Source organism: Lactuca saligna, chromosome 3 (assembly GCF_052625555.1).
Source record: "Lactuca saligna cultivar CGN05327 chromosome 3, ASM5262555v1, whole genome shotgun sequence".
In the NCBI taxonomy this organism is placed as follows: domain Eukaryota; kingdom Viridiplantae; phylum Streptophyta; class Magnoliopsida; order Asterales; family Asteraceae; genus Lactuca; species Lactuca saligna.
In genome coordinates, this window is record NC_136419.1 from 180,142,346 (window position 1) to 180,150,542 (window position 8,197).

The window sequence follows — 8,197 nt, forward strand, 5'->3', positions numbered from 1 at the left end:
TCACAATTCGAACTATGAAGAGGGATGTCGTAATCATAATCGAAATTTGAGAACACACTATGTATCCTTTGACTAAATTTATTAAAATTTCTCAATCTAAGCTTTAGATTTTGAAACGAAGTATAATATTTTTTTCCCTTAATTATAGCAAAACAACTTTTCAACCCATGTAACTTTGCAAAATGAATCTTTGTTTTTCTATAATTAATATTGCTAATCTTGCAATACTTGCCATAATAACCATACAAGCATAACACTTATGCTCCCACTATCATGATGATTATTATCATATAAGCATAACACTTATGCTCCCACTAGCTTTGACATGTATTCAGAAAATAGCTGAACTTCCAGAAAACAATGCCTATTGAATTTCTGAAGTTCATATTTCTAATACCAGATGCTTCGATATGCCTTTATCTAAGCTTCTTAAACTTATACACCTTTTCCTTAGATAGCTCATATGTGTGTCTAAACAATTGAGAACTTATATCAGTCGGTCCCAAATGTTAGACTAATCGCCAAATCTCACAATTCGAACTATGGAAAGGGATGTCGTAACCATAATCGAACTTGAGAATACAATTTTCATAATCATTATCTTCTTAAAATCCCTCTTAGTGAAAACATTTCCTCACAGTCATTTTCATGAAGGAGGAAATCTTATGACACTTAGATTTTATGGTATATGTGTTCCTATCCATGTGAATTTGCCAAAACCAATTTTGTGACAAATCCAAACTCATATGGAATGAACTTTCTTAATCATGATATCTTGCCTTATGGTAACACGAGTGCCCACCATGTCTTCCAAGTAATTTAACAACTTATCCTTACATATCAATGCACCTTCCATCGATCAAGGTGCTTTGTCTTTATGCATTCAAATGAGAACTCATAGAACTCACATGCATAATTAACTCAATTGGAATGGCATAGAAACACAATAATGTCAACACGATAGGTTATAAACCTCAAGTCGTGTGCTAGTGATGATCGATAAGGTTTATTCTTGATCCGTTCTTGAAACTTTTCAAGACATTTAAGACTCCGACTGAATCCTTGAAATATAAGCTTCTCTTATCAATAAACCTTCCTTGACAAAGCAATTATTCAAGAGTTAGTGTAGTTTTTATCAAGACTATCACTTCACATAATTGATTCTAATTGGTCTTTGTCTTATCCAAGACATTACAACTTACCAATCTCAAATGTGCAGGAATAAGAAGACTTTTTCCATTTCCACATTTGTTGAGTGTTATAAACCTACTAAAGACGTGTCACTCAATTCACAATCTTGGAGTATAACTCTAAGACTTGATATTGGAATGAAGTATGATTGTGTAACACCCAAAAAATACGATCCAAAAATTTCATTTTTGAAAAAATATATTTAGCAAATCATTCGAATTAAAACGTTTACTGATCATAACATTTTATAAAGATATCGCATGTCTGGAAAACATTTCATAAAACATAATAATGCCAGAATACAAATCCCCAGGAAGATCTCATGATGCGGAATACGGAGCATGTGTGTGATGGGCCGCTACCGCGCTAGCTCTTTCCCCTTCGAAGAAGACGTACCTGAAACCAAAATTGAAAACTGTAAGCACGAAGCTTAGTGAGTTCCCCCATCATACCGCATACCATACAATCACATATCAAACATATTGCCAGGCATTTCTGGGGTGCCCGACCTACCCGGTACGGCCATTCTGGGGTGCCGAACCATCCGTGTCAAGCCATTCTGGGGTGCTGACTACCCATGTCAAGCCATTCTGGGGTACTGACTACCCTTCGGTCCTAACGACCGAACCTCAGGGACTATTTCACCCCCTACTGCTACTATCACATATATCATAACATAACATATAACGTACCCTTCGGTCCTAGCAACCGAACTCGGGGACTAGTCCCCTCCTACTACCTCTATCACATATAACGTACAAAGCTAGCATGCAAGCATATCATCATATACTGTCAGACGTATCTGGAGTGTCTGACTACCCTTCAGTCCTAACAACCGCACTCTACTACTATCACATACAACATATCATGCTAGCATATAACATAACAGGTAGTAGCAAACCTAGATGATATCACAAAGACAATAATCTATCATACATCTCCTACTGGTGGTCCGACATTGTGGCCTTAGACCCACCGCTATTGGAAGGTAACTCACCTCGTAGTAGCTGTTGATCTGTGTGGGAATGGTATGTCTGCTGCTGCTGCTCCGGAAATCCTCCGGCTGTAATTCCCACCAAACACTTAGTCAAATACTACTAACCGCCCTCAGGGTAAATTGTCCATTTACCCTTAACAAGTCATGAGTCAAGTCACAGTCAACTGCCAGTTGACCAGACTCGCCGAGTTAGCTTGCCAACTCGCCGAGTCCCTTTCTCTATACCCAAGTCCACTAGTCCTTCATCCTACTCACCGAGTTGTATAAACAACTCGTCGAGTTCGCCTTCATCCGAAGAACACTCTAAGCTGTGACTCGCCGAGTTGTATGAACAACTCGCCGAGTTGTTCTTGAGACAAGAAGATTGCTATGAACTCGTTGAGTCATGGCATTGACTCGCCGAGTGACTTCATGAGTGAGTCTGGCTTCCAACCCACTGAGTCATACCCTATGACTCACTACTCCAACTCGCAAACACGAAAAGGGGAACAACCCAGGGACTCACGACCTGACTCGCCGAGTCTGCCTCATGCAAAAACTATACACGCGATTTTGCTTCAATCCAGTCCATGCCATTCATAGATCTGGGTTCCTAGGGCCTGGTTTACACGTAAAGTTTCTAACTTTACGTGTAGATAATCACCAATGAAGGTTTTAGGGCTCAAAGTGCACCAAAAGGGGTAGATCTAGGACTTTCATGCAATATGACTCCATAAAGGTAGTAGATCCAAGCTCCAGGGACTAAATCATGCCTAGATCTAAAGGCTAACAACTTATTACAACCCACAAAGCACAAACAAGCTTGGGGAATGGCTCAAGAAGGACCTTCATGAAGCTAATAGGGACTACAAGCTTGAAAACAGAGGGGAAATGAGCTATATCTCAAGGAAAATGTTGAGATGTCACAAAGATGCTTGGCCTCCTTCTCCTCTTCTTGATCTACACTTCTTTCTCGTTAAAAACTTCAAGAACACACCAAAACACTTCAATCTCACAAGGAAAAGGGCAAAAAAAATGTTGGGGGCTCTGAGGGTGAATGGGGGCGAGCTTGGGGCGGAAATGAGGGTTTAAATAGGGTGTAAACCCTTGAAATTTAGGGTTTCATCAAACAGCGGTGACTCACCGAGTCCAGAATATGGACTCGCCGAGTCGCCAACTTAAACGTGCCCCCGGACCGCGTCCCTACTTGGCGAGTCGGACCTACAACTCGCCGAGTCCAAGGCTAAAAATGACCAATACTTAGATAAATTTTATGTACCAGGAACCAGGTGCTACAAATCTCCCTCACTTACTTTAGACTTCGTCCTCGAAGTCTGCCGCTCGATCCTGAAACAGCTCGGGGTAATGCTCCATCATTTCTTCCACCGACTCCCAAGTCCATTCCAAACCCTTGCGGCACTGCCATTGCACTTCCACTAGCTCCACCCTCTTGTTCCCTAGATCCTTCAACTTCCGGTCGAGGATTGCGACTGGGCACTCAATGTAATTCAGGCTGTCATCAACCTGTATATCCTCTAATGGCACCACCGCTGAATCATCCACGAGACACTTTTGCAGCTGGGAAACATGGAAGGTGCTGTGGATCCGGCTGAGCTCGGTTGGCAGATCCAGCCTATATGCTACCTTGCCCACTCGGGACCCTGAACAATCCAATGAATCTCGGGCCCAACTTTCCCAGCTTCCTGAATCGAATGATGCCTTTCCAAGGCGACACCTTCAGGAGAACCATATCCCCAACCTAGAACTCCAGTTCTGATCGACGCTTGTCGGCGTAACTCTTCTGCCGACTCTGAGCAGTCTGAAGCCTGCTCCGAACCTACTGGGTTCTCTCGGTCATCTTGAGCACCACCTCGGTGCTCCCCATGACCCTCTGTGTAACACCCTAAAATACGAGCCAAAAATTTTATTTTTGAAAACATATTTTAACAAAACATTCGAATAAAAAAATCACTGATCATAGTATTTTAATAAGATATCGCATGTTTGGAAAACATTTCAATAAACATAATAATGTCAGAGTACAAATCCCCAGGAAGTTCTCATGATGCGGAATACGAAGCATGTGTGTGATGCCCCGCTACCACGCCAGCTCCTTCCCCTTCGAAGAAGAGGTACCTGAAACCAAAACTGAAAACTGTAAGCACGAAGCTTAGTGAGTTCCCCCAACCTACCACATACCATACAATCACATAACATGCATATATCGTCAGGCATATCAGGGTGCCTGACCTACCCCTTCGGTCCTCTCGACCGGATATTGTCTAGCATAACTGGGAGCTTGCCTCCCCTTCGATCCTCTCGACCGGATACCGACTAGCATATATGGGTGTTGGTCTCCCCTTCGGTCCTCTCGACCGAATACTGACTAGCATATCTGGGTGCTGATCTCCCCCTTCGGTCCTCTCGACCGGATACTGGGGACTATTTCACCCCCTACTACTACCACTTAACACATATATCTCGTAATCTATCTAGCATGGCTGGGCATGATCGCCCCTTCGGCCCTATCGACCGGTAATCTGGGGACTATCTCCCCCTACTATCACTAACACATAGCATCATATCATACTAGCACATAAACATATCACAGGTAGTAGCAACCTTAGATGAATATCACAGAGACAATCATCCATCATACGACTCCTACTAGTGGGCCGGCATTGTGGTCGTAGACCCACCGCTACTGGAAGGTAACTCACCTCGATGTAATTGCTGATTTGTGTGGGAATTAACTGTCTGCTGCTACTCTGGAAATCCTCCGGCTCAGAGAACTTTGAAATAGCACCAAGATATCTGGTCTCCTTCTCCTCTTCTTGCTCCACTCTCCTTCTTCTCCCAAAAACTTCAAGGAATCACTCTAATCGCTTCAATCTCACAAGAAACGAGTTAGGGTTTGATGTAGGGCACTCTGAGGGTGAAAGGGGGCGAGCTTGGGTCGCACAAGCTAGCTTAAATAGGGGGCAAACCCTTGGAATTAGGGTTTCATCAAACAGCAATGACTCTCCGAGTCGAGGATATGGACTCGCCGAGTCGCCAACTTAAGCGTGCCCCCGGACCGCGTCCCTACTTGGCGAGTCGGATCTACAACTCGCCGAGTCCAAGGCTAAAATGACAATTACTTAGAGAAATTTTTACGTACCACGAACCAGGTGCTACAAATCTCCCCCAATTATTTTAGACTTCGTCCTCGAAGTCTGCTGCTCGATCCTGAAACAGCTCGGGGTAATGCTCCATCATTTCTTCCACCGGCTCCCAAGTCCACTCGGACCCCTTTCGGTGCTACCACTGCACCTTCACTAAATCCACCCTCTTGTTCCTCAGATCCTTCGACTTCCGGTTGAGGATTGCGATTGGGCGCTCAATGTAATTCAGGCTGTCATCAATTTGTATATCCTCTAATGGTACCACCGCTGAATCATCCACGAGACACTTCCGCAGCTGGGAGACATGGAAGGTGTTGTGGATCTAGCTGAGCTCGGCAGGCAGATCCAGCATATATGCCACCTTGCCCACCCGGGCTACAACCCTGAACGAACCAATGAATCTCGGGCCCAACTTTCCCCGCTTCCTGAATCGAATGACGCCTTTCCAAGGCGACACCTTCAGGAGAACCATATCCCTGACCTAGAACTCCAGGTCTGATCGACGCTTGTCGGCATAACTTTTCTGCCGACTCTGTGCAGTCTGCAGCCTGCTCCGAACCTGCTGAATCCTCTCGGAAGTCTTGAGCACCACTTCGGTGCTCCCCATAACTCTCTGACCAACCTCTCCCCAGCATATCGGGGTCCTGCACCTCCGTCCATACAACATCTCGAATGGAGCGTGGTCGATACTCGCGTGGTAGCTGTTGTTGTACATGAACTCAGCCAAAGGAAGATAAGTATCCCAGTTTCCACCGAAGTCTAGCACGCACGCTCGCAACATATCCTCCATAGTCTGGATGGTCTGCTCGCTCAGACCATCTGTCTACAGGTGAAAGGCGGTGCTAAAATGCAAACAAGTACCCAGCTCGTCATGAAACCTCTTCCAAAACCAGGAAGTAAAACGCACATCCCTATCCGAGATAACAGATACCGGCACCCCGTGCCGCGCCACAATCTCCCTAATATAGATGTCGGCCAATTTCTCGGCCGAAATGCTCTCCTAAATCGGAATAAAATGAGCACTCTTGGTCAATCAATCTACGATGACCCAAATTGAATCTACCCCACGCATGGTCCTAGGAAGCTTCGTGATAAAATCCATCGTGATATCTTCCCATTTCCACAACGGGATGTCCAACAGCTGCATATTTCCATGCGGTCTCTGATGTTCGGCCTTAACCTTCCTGTAGGTCAAGCACCGCTCGACGTACCATGCAACATCCCGCTTCATGCAGGGCCACCAATAGTCTAGGCGAAGATCCCGATACATCTTCGTCGCCCCTGGGTGAATAGAGAATCGAGATTTGTGCGCCTCCTCCATCAAGATCTGGCGCACGCCTCCATGATACGACACCCACACCCTACAGTGTAGTGTTAATAACCCCCGTCTATCATAATCGAAAGAGGTGACTTGACCCACTATTCGATCACTCTTCCGATGCTCCTCCTTCATAGCCTCCTGTTGGGCCTCTCGAATCTGCTCCAACAGAGGAGTCACCACAGTCATCCTCATGCAAACATCCCTGATCGGTGCCGCCTTGCGGCTAAGCGCATCGGCCACCACATTGGCCTTCCCCGAGTCGTAAAGGATCTCGCAATCATAATCCTTTACCACGTCCAATCACCGACGATGCCTCATGTTCAGATTCGGCTGATCCATGAGGTACCTCATACTCTTATGGTCCGTGTAAATGGTACAACGAACCCCGTAATGGTAATGCCGCCATATCTTGAGGGCGAAGACCACCGCCCCCAACTCCAAATCGTGTGTCGGGTAGTTCGCCTCATGAGGCTTCATCTGCCTCGAGGCATACGCAATGACATGCCCCCTCTACATCAACATTGTGCCTAAGCCTAAGATCGACGCATCACAATATACCACAAAATCCTCCACGCCCTCGGGCAGGGCTAAGATCGGTGCCTCGCACAATCTCTGCCTCAGAGTCTCGAATGCTGCCTGTTACTCAGGCCCTCATTGAAAGACCATGGCTTTCCTAGTCAACCGTGTCAAGGGTATGGCTATCTTGGAGAAATCCTGAATGAACCTCCGATAGTAGCCTGCTAATCCTAGGAAACTCCGAATCTCGGATGGAGACTTTGGAACCTCCCATCTCATCACGGCCTCCACCTTGGCTGGGTCTACTAAAATCCCGTTCTGGTTGACAACGTGTCCGAGAAATTGCACCTCGCGCAACCAAACTCGCACTTGGAGAACTTGGCATACAAGCTCTCCCTCCTCAGTGTCTCCAAAACCTCTCTCAGATGCTCCTCCTGTGTCTTGGAATAAACCAAGATGTCGACAATGAAAACTATCACAGACCGATCCAACATCGGTCTGCATACGCGGTTCATGAGGTCCATGAACGCGGCAGGAGCATTGGTGAGCCCAAACGGCATCACCACGAACTCATAATGGCCATAGCACGTTCGAAACGCGGTCTTCTACGCATCCTCCTCTCTGACCCTCATCTGATGATAACCCGGATGCAAATCGATTTTGGAAAACCAAGATGCTCCCTGAAGCTGGTCAAAGAGATCATCGATCCTCGAGAGTGGGTATCGGTTCTTCACCGTTACCTTGTTCAGCTCCCGGTAATCTATACACATTCGATGCGACCCGTCCTTCTTTTTCACGAACAGAATCGGGGCTCCCCAGGGTGAACTGCTCGGACGAATAAATCCCTTGTCTAGCAGCTCCTGCAGCTGCGTAGACAACTCCTGCATCTCGGGAGGAGCCAACCAATAGGGTGCTTTGGCTACCGGAGCCGCACCAGGAACTAGGTCGATCCTAAACTCTACCTGACGCTCCGGAGGTATTCCAGGAAGCTCCTCTAGAAAAACATCTGCGAAATCTCACACCACCGGA